Below are 13,358 nucleotides of genomic sequence, written 5' to 3' on the forward strand. Positions count from 1 at the left end.
TTTTCCAGTCCAAGACTGGGTTATGAGTTTGTAACCATGGCAGACCAAGCACTAAGACATCATGTAAATTATACAGTACCAGGAAGCGAATCACCTCCTGATGAACGGGAGTCATACGCATGGTCACTTGTGTCCAGTACTGAGGTTTATTCATAGCCAAAGGTGTAGAGTCAATTCCTTTCAAAGGAATAGGGACTTTCAGAGACTCCAGACTAAACCCACAGCGGTTGGCAAATGACCAATCCATAAGAATCAGGGCAGCGCCTGAATCCACATAGGCATCGACGGAAATGGCTGATAATGAACAAATCAGAGTCACAGACAGAATGAACTTAGACTGTAAAGTACTAATGGCAACAGACTTATCAACCTTTTTTGTGCGTTTAGAGCATGCTGATATAACATGAGCTGAATCACCACAATAAAAACACAACCCATTTTTCCGCCTATAGTTTTGCCGTTCACTTCTGGACTGAATTCTATCACATTGCATTGTCTCAGGTGCCTGTTCAGAAGACACCGCCAAATGGTGCACAGGTTTACGCTCCCGTAAACGCCGATCAATCTGAATAGCCATAGTCATAGACTCATTCAGACCTGTAGGCGCAGGGAACCCCACCATGACATCATTAATGGCCTCAGAAAGGCCATCTCTGAATCTTGAAGCCAGGGCGCACTCATTCCACTGAGTAAGCATCGACCATTTCCGAAATTTCTGACAATATATTTCTGCTTCATCTTGCCCCTGAGAGAGAGCCAATAAAGCTTTTTCAGCCTGAATCTCTAGGTTAGGTTCCTCATAGAGCAAACCCAATGCCAGAAAAAACGCATCCACATTGAGCAACGCAGGATCCCCTGGTGCCAATGCAAATGCCCAATTCTGAGGGTCACCCCGCAGGAAAGATATAACAATCTTGACTTGCTGAGCAGGGTCTCCAGAAGAGCGAAATTTCAAAGAAAGAAACAACTTGCAATTGTTCCTAAAATTCAGAAAACTAGATCTATCTCCAGAAAAAAACTCTGGGATAGGAATTCTAGGTTCAGACATAGGAGCATGTACAACAAAATCTTGTATATTTTGAACCTTAGCAGCAAGATTATTCAGGCTGGAAGCCAAACTCTGGACGTCCATGATAAACAGCTGAGGTCAGAGCCATTCAAGGATTAAGAGGAGGTAAGACGCAGCCAGGCTGCAATTAAGGCTATGCAGCAAACTCTGAGGGGAAAAAAAAAAAAAAAAAACTTCCTCAGACTACTTTTCCTCCTACTTCAGCCAATACGATTACCACTTTTTGGCCGGCTATACTGTCATGATCCCAATGGCAGGGGATCACAAAAGGACAAGCACAAAAAACAAAACAAGCTCTAGGGTGATAGAAACTGAGCTGACCGCGATCCTGAACCTCAACACACAACTAGCTGTAGCCGGGGAACGTGCCTACGATGATTCTAGACGTCTCGCGCCAGCCGAAGAACTAACTTTCCCTATTAGAAGAAACACAGACCTCTCTTGCCTCCAGAGAAACACCCCACAGAAATAGCAGCCCCCCACATGTAATGACGGTGAAATGAGAGGAAAGCACATACATAGTTATGAAAACAGATTCAGCAAAATGAGGCCCGCTGAAGCTAGATAGCAGAGGATACAAAAGTGAACTGCGCGGTCAGCGAAAAACCCTACAAAAAACCATCCTGAAATGACTTGAACTCATGTTCCAACTCATGGAACATGAGGAGTAATATCAGCCCACTAGAGCAACCAGCAAAAAGGAATCACATATCTGCAAGCTGGACTAAGACAAAAATTAAGCAAAACGTGGAACAGGAAAATCAAAAACTTAGCTTGTCCTGAAGAATACAGAAGCGGGAAGCAGAGGTAACAAGACACACTGATTACATTGATAGCCGGCGAGGAAATGACAAGAAAGCCAGGTTAAATAGGAAACTCCCATATCCTGATAGAACAGGTGGACACCAGAGACCGCAGAGAACACAAGTCACCCAGTACCATCTGTAACCACCAGAGGGAGCCCAAAAACAGAATCCACAACAGTCGGGCCTCACTTTGCTAAATCTGTTTCATCTCTATGTTTGTGTTTTCATCTTACTCACAGTCATTATATGTGGGGGGCTGCCTTTTCCTTTGGGGAATTTCTCTGAGGCAAGGTAGGCTTATTTTTCTATCTTCAGGATTAGCTAGTTTCTCAGGCTGTGACGAGGCGCCTAGGTTCTGGTCAGGAGCGCTCCACGGCTACCTTTAGTGTGGTTTGATAGGCTTAGGGAGTTCCCACGTCTCAGAGCTCGTTCTATTATTTTGGGTTATTGTCAGTTCACTGTATGTGCTCTGACCTCCATGTCCATTGTGATTCTGAATTGCCTTTCATAACAGTACAGGAAGCCAAAAGTGCTAATGATTCTCAATAGAGGGAAAAAAGAAGTTCTGAGACCATTTTTTTTTCTTTGCACTGTGTTTTGTCTTTTTTTTCCCCTAGACATTTGGGTGGTTCAGGACACAGGTGTAGCAATGGACATTAAAGGTCTGTCTTCATGTGTGGATCAGCTCACGGCAAGAGTTCAAAATATTCAAGATTTTGTGGTCCAGAATTCTTTGCTTGAACCGAGAATTCCTATTCCAGATTTGTTTTTTGGAGATAGAACTAAATTTCTGAGTTTCAAAAATAATTGTAAACTATTTCTGGCTTTGAAACCTCGCTCTTCTGGTGACCCAATTCAACAGGTTAGGATCGTCATTTCTTTTTTGCGCGGCGACCCTCAGGACTGGGCGTTTTCTCTTGCGTCAGGAGATCCTGCATTGAGTAATATCGATGCGTTTTTCCTGGCGCTTGGGTTGCTCTACGATGAGCCTAATTCAGTGGATCAGGCAGAAAAAAATTTGCTGGCTCTTTGTCAGGCTCAGGATGAGATAGAGGTATATTGTCAGAAATTTAGAAAGTGGTCAGTGCTCACTCAATGGAATGAATCTGCGCTGGCAGCAATATTTAGAAAGGGTCTCTCTGAAGCCCTTAAGGATGTCATGGTGGGATTTCCTATGCCTGCTGGTTTGAATGAGTCTATGTCTTTGGCCATTCAGATCGGTCGACGCTTGCGTGAGCGTAAACCTGTGCACCATTTGGCGGTATTACCTGAGCTTAAACCTGAGCCTATGCAGTGTGATAGGACCTTGACCAGAGTTGAACGGCAAGAACATAGACGTCTGAATGGTCTGTGTTTCTACTGTGGTGATTCCACTCATGCTATCTCTGATTGTCCTAAGCGCACTAAGCGGTTCGCTAGGTCTGCCACCATTGGTACTGTACAGTCAAAATTTCTTCTGTCCGTTACCTTGATCTGCTCTTTGTCATCATATTCTGTCATGGCATTTGTGGATTCAGGCGCTGCCCTGAATTTGATGGACTTGGAATATGCTAAGCGTTGTGGGTTTTTCTTGGAGCCCTTGCAGTGTCCTATTCCATTGAGAGGAATTGATGCTACGCCTTTGGCCAAGAATAAGCCTCAATACTGGACCCAGCTGACCATGTGCATGGCTCCTGCACATCAGGAGGTTATTCGCTTTCTGGTGTTGCATAATCTGCATGATGTGGTCGTGCTGGGGTTGCCATGGCTACAAGCCCATAATCCAGTATTAGATTGGAAATCCATGTCGGTGTCCAGCTGGGGTTGTCAGGGGGCACATGGTGATGTTCCATTTCTGTCAATTTCGTCATCCACTCCTTCTGAGGTCCCAGAGTTCTTGTCTGATTACCGGGATGTATTTGATGAGCCCAAGTCCAATACCCTACCTCCGCATAGGGATTGTGATTGTGCTATCAATTTGATTCCTGGTAGTAAATTCCCAAAAGGTCGATTGTTTAATTTGTCCGTGCCTGAGCACACCGCTATGCGCAGTTATGTGAAGGAATCCCTGGAGAAGGGGCATATTCGCCCGTCATCGTCGCCATTAGGAGCAGGGTTCTTTTTTGTAGCCAAGAAGGATGGTTCGCTGAGACCTTGTATAGATTACCGCCTTCTTAATAAGATCACGGTTAAATTTCAGTACCCCTTGCCATTGTTATCTGATCTGTTTGCTCGGATTAAGGGGGCTAGTTGGTTCACAAAGATAGATCTTCGTGGTGCGTATAATCTGGTGCGAATTAAGCAAGGTGATGAATGGAAAACTGCATTTAATACGCCCGAGGGTCATTTTGAGAATCTCGTGATGCCGTTCGGACTTGCCAATGCTCCATCAGTGTTTCAGTCCTTTATGCATGACATCTTCCGAGAGTACCTGGATAAATTCCTGATTGTGTACTTGGATGACATTTTGATCTTCTCGGATGATTGGGAGTCTCATGTGAAGCAGGTCAGAACGGTTTTTCAGGTTCTGCGTGCTAATTCTTTGTTTGTGAAGGGATCAAAGTGTCTCTTTGGTGTGCAGAAGGTTTCATTTTTGGGGTTCATCTTTTCCCCTTCTACTATCGAGATGGATCCTGTTAATGTCCAAGCCATCCATGATTGGACTCAGCCGACATCTCTGAAAAGTCTGCAAAAGTTCCTGGGCTTTGCTAATTTTTATCGTCGCTTCATCTGCAATTTTTCTAGTATTGCTAAACCATTGACCGATTTGACCAAGAAGGGTGCTGATGTGGTCAATTGGTCTTCTGCTGCTGTGGAAGCTTTTCAAGAGTTGAAGCGTCGTTTTTCTTCTGCCCCTGTGTTGTGTCAACCAGATGTTTCTCTTCCGTTCCAGGTCGAGGTTGATGCTTCTGAGATTGGAGCAGGGGCTGTTTTGTCGCAGAGAGGTTCTGGTTGCTCAGTGATGAAACCATGCGCTTTCTTTTCCATGAAGTTTTCGCCTGCTGAGCGAAATTATGATGTGGGCAACCGAGAGTTACTGGCCATGAAGTGGGCATTCGAGGAGTGGCGTCATTGGCTTGAAGGAGCTAAGCATCGCGTGGTGGTATTGACTGATCATAAGAACTTGACTTATCTCGAGTCTGCCAAGCGCTTGAATCCTAGATAAGCTCGTTGGTCGTTGTTTTTTGCCCGTTTTGACTTTGTGATTTCGTACCTTCCGGGCTCTAAAAATGTGAAGGCGGATGCTCTGTCTAGGAGTTTTGTACCCGACTCTCCGGGTTTATCTGAGCCGGCGGGTATCCTCAAGGAGGGAGTAATTGTGTCTGCCATCTCCCCTGATTTGCGGCGGGTGCTGCAAAAATTTCAGGGTAATAAACCTGATCGTTGCCCAGCGGAGAAACTGTTTGTCCCTGATAGGTGGACAAATAGAGTTATCTCTGAACTTCATTGTTCGGTGTTGGCTGGTCATCCTGGAATCTTTGGTACCAGAGAGTTAGTGGCTAGATCCTTTTGGTGGCCCTCTCTGTCGCGGGATGTGCGTGCTTTTGTGCAGTCCTGTGGGATTTGTGCTCGGGCTAAGCCCTGCTGTTCTCGTGCCAGTGGGTTGCTTTTGCCCTTGCCGGTCCCGAAGAGGCCTTGGACACATATCTCTATGGATTTTATTTCTGACCTTCCCGTTTCTCAAAAGATGTCAGTCATTTGGGTGGTCTGTGATCGCTTTTCTAAGATGGTCCATCTGATACCCTTGTCTAAATTGCCTTCCTCCTCTGATTTGGTGCCTTTGTTCTTCCAGCATGTGGTTCGTTTGCATGGCATTCCAGAGAATATTGTTTCTGACAGAGGTTCCCAGTTTGTTTCGAGGTTTTGGCGAGCTTTTTGTGGTAGGATGGGCATTGACTTGTCTTTTTCCTCGGCTTTCCATCCTCAGACTAATGGCCAGACCGAGCGAACCAATCAGACCTTGGAAACATATCTGAGGTGCTTTGTTTCTGCTGATCAGGATGACTGGGTGTCCTTTTTGCCTTTGGTTGAGTTCGCCCTTAATAATCGGGCCAGCTCGGCTACCTTGGTTTCACCGTTTTTCTGCAATTCTGGGTTCCATCCTCGTTTCTCTTCTGGACAGGTTGAGTCTTCGGACTGTCCTGGTGTGGATACTGTGGTGGACAGGTTGCAGCAGATTTGGACTCAGGTAGTGGACAATTTGACCTTGTCCCAGGAGAAGGCTCAACTTTTCGCTAATCGCAGACGCCGTGTGGGTCCCCGACTTCGTGTTGGGGATCTGGTTTGGTTATCTTCTCGTCATATTCCTATGAAGGTTTCCTCTCCTAAGTTTAAACCTCGTTTTATTGGTCCGTATAGGATTTCTGAGGTTCTTAATCCTGTGTCTTTTCGTCTGACCCTTCCAGATTCTTTTTCCATACATAACGTATTCCATAGGTCATTGTTGCGGAGATACGTGGCACCTATGGTTCCATCTGTTGAGCCTCCTGCCCCGGTTTTGGTGGAGGGGGAATTGGAGTATATTGTGGAGAAGATTTTGGATTCTCGTGTTTCAAGACGGAAACTCCAGTATCTGGTTAAATGGAAGGGTTATGCCCAGGAGGATAATTCCTGGGTTTTTGCCTCTGATGTCCATGCTCCCGATCTTGTTTGTGCCTTTCATGTGGCTCATCCTGGTCAGCCTGGGGGCTCTGGTGAGGGTTCGGTGACCCCTCCTCAAGGGGGGGTACTGTTGTGAATTCTGTGGCAGAGTTCACTCCTGTGGTCACAAGTGGTACTTCGGCTGATTCTCTCTGGGATCTTCCGTTTGTGGAGGAAAGTGGTACTGCAGCTTCTGAGTTTCCTCCCTCAGGTGATCTGGTGAGCTCGTTAGCTTCTTCTCTACTCAACTCCACCTGATGCTTTGATCTATGCTTCCTGTCAATGTTTCAGTGTGGGACTTGTTTTTTCCCTGGATCATTCCTGTGGCCTGCTGCTCTGCAAAGCTAAGTTTTGCTTATGTTATTTTGTTGCTATTTTTCTGTCCAGCTTGCTTTATTGGTTTTTCTCGCCTGCTGGAAGCTCTGAGACGCAGAGGGACCACCTCCGTACCGTTAGTCGGTGCGGAGGGTCTTTTTGTCCCCTCTGCGTGGTTTTTTTATAGGTTTTTGTGCTGACCGCAAAGTTATCTTCCCTATCCTCGTTCTGTTCAGCTAGTCGGGCCTCACTTTGCTAAATCTGTTTCATCTCTATGTTTGTGTTTTCATCTTACTCACAGTCATTATATGTGGGGGGCTGCCTTTTCCTTTGGGGAATTTCTCTGAGGCAAGGTAGGCTTATTTTTCTATCTTCAGGATTAGCTAGTTTCTCAGGCTGTGACGAGGCGCCTAGGTTCTGGTCAGGAGCGCTCCACGGCTACCTTTAGTGTGGTTTGATAGGCTTAGGGATTGCGGTCTGCAGAGTTCCCACGTCTCAGAGCTCGTTCTATTATTTTGGGTTATTGTCAGTTCACTGTATGTGCTCTGACCTCCATGTCCATTGTGATTCTGAATTGCCTTTCATAACAGGTCCCCCCATTTTTAATGACCACCAAATATAAAGCAGACAGCTGGCGGCTTATATTAATAGGCTGAAAAGGTCTATAGATATTGGCCCTTTCCCAGGATAATAAGACCAGCTCACAGCTGTCGGCTTTCCCTTGGCTGGTTATTTAAAATAGAGGAGACCTCACATTGTTTTTTTCATTTATCTATTGAAAAGTACAGTCAACTACACAAGCAAGTTGGACGTCTGCCTACTGGTTCAAGAACATTATTTTTTACAGCACCAAAGTTCGGGTTCCCATTGGTTTCTATGGAGTTCGGGGTCAAGTTCGGGTCAACTTCTTGTACCTGAACTGAACTTTGGACCAAAGTTCGTCTGACCCGGTGATCCCGAACATCCACGGACCCGTTCATCCCTAGTCATGGGCGCCTAAAGATCATTGATATTGGTGTGGAGTGAAAACAAGCCTTTTTAGTGTTATACACAGAAGTGAGTGTTTAGCACAGAAAAGGTGATAGATAGATAATAGATAGATAGATAGATAGATAGATAGATTGATGCAGCTCTGCTCTCATGTGAAGGAAGGTGTAACACTCTTACTACTGCCTAAGGGTCTTTACGGGAATCTGTCAAGAGACGGATAGTGGAGTTGAGCAAATCTCTCGAAATACAATTTGAGCAGATTCATCCAATTCAAGGTTTAAATTCAATTTTCTATTTAGAAGACCAGAAAAGATATATAATAAAAATTCTTATACTCTCCTTCACCATATTTTAAAGTATCTTCCCCTTATTTTCAGTTCCGCCACATATGATGAGGAGCACTTCATTGACATGCGTCGCAAACCCACATGTCAACATGGGTCCTAGCGAAAAGAAAACCTGGCTGAAAGGACGATAGGCATTATTAGAAATAAGAAAGACGAGTCAATTGGAGGACTTTAGTGGTGGGAAAGTTATGGGTAGAGGCCTGGATAGGGTGAGTATAAGATTTTTTTCAACTCTTTTCCAGCCTTTACAGTGCAGCTTGTCCATTCGAATCAAATCGTCAAAAAAAATCAGATTTTTTTTTTGTAACTTTCGAGGCAAATTTGTTTCACCTTGAATGAAGCCACTCATCTCTAGGAGATTAGATGCATAAGTTTGTTATAAATACAGAAAATACAGAAAGTTTACACAAATTCTGTCTGCTACAGAAGAAAACCCTCCTCGGTATTGAATTGAGAAAGCTGGCCTTTCAAACAGAATTATTCTCACCCACTTCATATTCCCATTCGCTATATTGATTTGATCTGCTTATCAAGACGGAAACTAGACTCCAAGATAGTACGAACAGCCACAAATCCCAATTACATTAGCTCCATAATCCTGACAGTGATTGATTCCGAGTAATTATGTGAACACAATAATAAGATTATAAGACAATGTGCAAAGATAAGAAGAACTTCTGCCTCAACCTGTAATCAGTCTTATTTACAACATTGCTAATGGGAACTAACTTTTTTTTGCTCAGTATTTCACTTTTTTTTGGCCTTCTTAAAGCCTTAAGGTACCTTCACACATAACGATATCGGTAACGATATCGTTGCTTTTGGTGACGTTGCAACGATATCGTTAAGGAAATCGCTATGTGTGACAGCGACCAACGATCAGGCCCCTGCTGTGCCATCGTTGGTCGCTGAACAAAGTCCAGAACTTTATTTCGTCGCTGGATCTCCCGTGGACATCGCTGGATCGGCGTGTGTGACACCGATCCAGCGATGTCTTCACTGGTAACCAGGGTAAACATCGGGTAACTAAGCGCAGGGCCGCGCTTAGTAACCCGATGTTTACCCTGGTTACCATCCTAAAAGTAAGAAAAACAAACACTACATACTTACCTACCGCTGTCTGTCCCCGGCGCTGTGCTCTGCACTCCTCCTGTACTGGCTGTGAGCGTCGGTCAGCCGGAAAGCAGAGCGGTGACGTCACTGCTCTGCTTTCCGGCCGCTGTGCTCACAGCCAGTACAGGAGGAGTGCAGAGAAGCACAGCGCCGGGGACAGACAGCGTTAGGTAAGTATGTACTGTTTGTTTTTTTTACTTTTAGGATGGTAACCAGGGTAAACATCGGGTTACTAAGCGCGGCCCTGCGCTTAGTTACCCGATGTTTACCCTGGTTACCGGCATCGTTGGTCGCTGGAGAGCGGTCTGTGTGACAGCTCTCCAGCGACCAAACAGCGACGCTGCAGCGATCCGGATCGTTGTCGGTATCGCTGCAGCGTCGCTTAATGTGAAGGGGCCTTTAACTACATCAAAACTATGAGATGCGAGATACACTAGGTTGGTCTCCAGCCGTCCTATAAAGAATCGATAGATTGGTGGAGCCAACACGCGACCATCTCTCTGTTCCACTGGGGCATTTTAGTGCGGTTTCTTGGGATTCGTGGTGGTCAGATCTTCACAAGATCACATCGAATTGGACTTATTGTGCTGATTGCTGATTTTTTTAAAAGAAACTCTGAGTTGAGCAGCTGGTCAAGCCACAATGTTATATACGTATTGTTAAAAGTATTTATTCTATGACTTAAATATATGCTTTCTTGCAGAAAACTAATTTTCTTAGAGCTTCACTATTCGGAGGACATCTTTCTCTTATATCTTATTTTGCTATAGGTTAAACAGGAGGCACCTGAAACTAGGTGGTGGATGTGGTGTGGACATCTGTTTTGTACCTACACTTGAGTGAAAATATGAATTAGCTTATACAAGTCCATTCTACTTGGAAATAGAGGATAGTGGAGATTAGATAAGTCCTAATTTACATTATTTTTCAATCATATGTGGCAAAATATGATTTTTTTTATAACATGGCAGCCTTGAGGCATACATTACAGATGCATACAAGGAGATACAAGGTAACCGTCTTGTCTTATTCTTCCCACATCCTCTACAGTAGGCGCTTACTAAGATGAACTCGAAAAAGATCCTGGGGAACTTTGAAGTGCCTTATGACTTATGGTGGGAGGACTGTCAATTGGCACTAGAGTTCTTAGGTGTCTGAGAATCTGTAAGTTGAAACATGGAGATATTTCTTTTTAAAGCGCCATTACAGCTCCAGCAAACCTTCAAATTGGAATTTATAGATATGAACCATGAAGGTAAAAGACATTTTTTTGTAGAGTAACTCTGAAATTGTCCTTCACATCTGTAAAATTACGAAAGAAATGAAAGAGAAAAATAAGTGGCTAAGCCGGTTGTACTCTTAAAGGGAGTTGCCTCATGCGGTCATTCCATTCGGACGGCTGAACAGTCGTCACTCAACACATTGACAGCTCAGCATGACCCTGCCTTGGATTGGATGGCTGAGCTGTCAATCACCATACAGACAGCTCAGGATGTCACTGTCTTAGATTGGATAGCTGAACTGTTAGTCACTGCTTCCACATCAATAGGTGGAATCGTGACAGCAGCTAGCTCTGTTTGTTCACATTGCGTTGAACCCGTCCGTTAGATGGACTACGTTACACCATTGCATAATGCGGTGTAACGCAGTCCGCTAAATGCCACCATTGAATCCAATGTCAGACGCATCGCTAGCGCATGCCCATTGTGAGCGATGTGCCCTCATTGAGTGACGGACCCCGAGACGTGGGCTTCAGCGTTTCCGGGTCCATCACCGCTAGCGCAGATAGAGCTAGCAGATGCTCTATCTGCGCTAGCGCGCTGCCATACCGGCACTTGTGTCAACAGCAGCCCGTTAATGTATGTGTTGAATGGGCTGCTGTTAACGCAATGTGAACCCGGCCTTATTGTGAGGTTGTCAGTGACCATACTTTGGTATACATATAGTAACCCAAAGAAGAAAATTCGGTCTTAGACGCTCATCCAAAACAGAATAACAACCCACAAGTCGGACATACCTGTAGTAGCGTATCGGGTAAAAAAGTAACAATCTTTATTTAAACAATTCATAAAACATTAACCAATAGGAGTAAAAAGGAAGAATTAAAAAAAGGTAGAAAAAGAGACACCAAAGTGCCATGTCTGAACAGGAGGCACAAAATTCATGGGGCAAGAAAAAGCATAAGGCAAAAAAAAAACTGGAGGATTCAAGAAGTGCTGTAAAACTGGGCAGCATTAAATATATGCATTCTCCATAATTCCTCAGTAGCTCAGTAATAGTTAGTGATGAGCAAGTATACTCATTGCTCGGGTTTTCCAGAGCACGCTAAGGTGACCTCCGACTATTTATGACTGCTCCGAGATTTAGTTTTCCTTGTCGCAGCTGGATGATTTGCGGCTACTAGAAAGCTTGAGTACATGTGGGGATTCCCAAGCAACCAGGCAACCCCCACATGTACTCAGGCTGGCTAGCAGCCGTAAATCATCCAGCTGTGGCAAGGAAAGCTAAATCTCTGAGCATAAATACTTGGAGAGTACCCGAGCGTGCTCAGGAAAACCCGAGCAATGAGTATACTCGCTCATAACTAGTATTAATGCAAAATAGTTTATAATTAAATATGCATAAATCCTGATGGGCAATATAAAGTGCTTGTACAGCAAAATAGTAGAAAGAGGCCAATTACATTGTGATAGAAGGTAAAACAACCCATGGACACATGGAGGGAGCCCCGACACCCACAGGTCCTGATTGAATGACCGAACTGTCACTCAACACATTGACAACTCAGCATGCCCCAGACTGATTTCGATGGCTGAACAGTCTATCACCATACGGACAGCTCAGCACACCCCTGTCCTAGATTGGCTAGTTGAACTGTCAGTCTCTGCTTTCAAACCAATAGGCGGATTTGTGAGCGCACCTAGTTCCGTTTGTTAATGTGAGGTTGTCAGTGATTCCCCCCCTTAAAACATAAATGAGCTGTGGTTTATCACATCTTTGGGGAGCTAAGTTCAAATTCCCTAGCCACATCCAGGCCTGATTACTGCCTCACTTGTTCTCAATCAAGAAATCACTTAAATAGAACCTGCCTGACAAAGTGAAGTACACCAAAAGATCCTCAATAGATAGACATCATGACATGATCCAAAGAAATTCTGAAACAAAAGCAAAACAAAGTAATTGAGATTTATCAGTCTGGAAAAGGTTATAAAACCCTTTATAAAAATTAGGGCCTGCAGCAAGCCACAGTGAGAGCCATTGTACACAAATGGCAAAAAAATGGAACAGGGTGAACCTTCACAGGAGTTACCAGCAAACCAAAATTACCCCAAGAGGGCAGCAATAACTCATCCAAGAGGTCATAAAAGATCCCACAACATCCATAGAACTACATGCCTTACATGCCTCAGTTAAGGCCAGTGTTCATGACTCCACCATAAGAAAGAGACTGGGCAAAAATAGCATGCATGGCAGAGTTCTAAGACTAAAACAACTGCTAAGCAATAAAAACAGAAAGGCTCATCTCAGCTTTGCCTGAAAACATCTTGATGATAGCCAAGACTTTTGAGAGAATATTTTGGGGACTGACGAGACAAAAGTTTAACTTTTTGTAAGGTGTATGTCCCATTACATCTGGTGTAGAAGTAACACAGCATTTCAGAAAAGAAACATACCAACAGTAAAATGTCATGGTGGTAGTGTGATGGTCTGGGGCCGTTTTATTGCTTCAGGATCTGGAAGACTTGCAGTGGTAAATGGAAACATGAATTCTGCTGTCAACCAAAAATTCCTGAAAGAGAATGTTTGGCCATCTGTTCGTGAATTCAAGCTGAAACACACTTGGGTTACACAGCAAGACAATGATCCAAAACACACCAGGAAGTCCAACTCTGAATGGCTTATGAAAAATAAAATTAATACTTTGGAGTGTCCTAGTCAAAGTCCTGACCCTAATCCGATTGAGATGCTGTGACATGATCTTAAAAAGGTGGTTTATGCTCGGAATCCCTCCAGTGTGAATTACAACAATTCTGCAAAGATAAGTGGGCCAAAATTTATCCTGAGTGTTGTAGAAGACTCATTGCCAGTTATCACAAA

Source organism: Ranitomeya imitator, chromosome 6, assembly GCF_032444005.1.
Source record: "Ranitomeya imitator isolate aRanImi1 chromosome 6, aRanImi1.pri, whole genome shotgun sequence".
NCBI classification, from domain to species: Eukaryota; Metazoa; Chordata; class Amphibia; order Anura; family Dendrobatidae; genus Ranitomeya; species Ranitomeya imitator.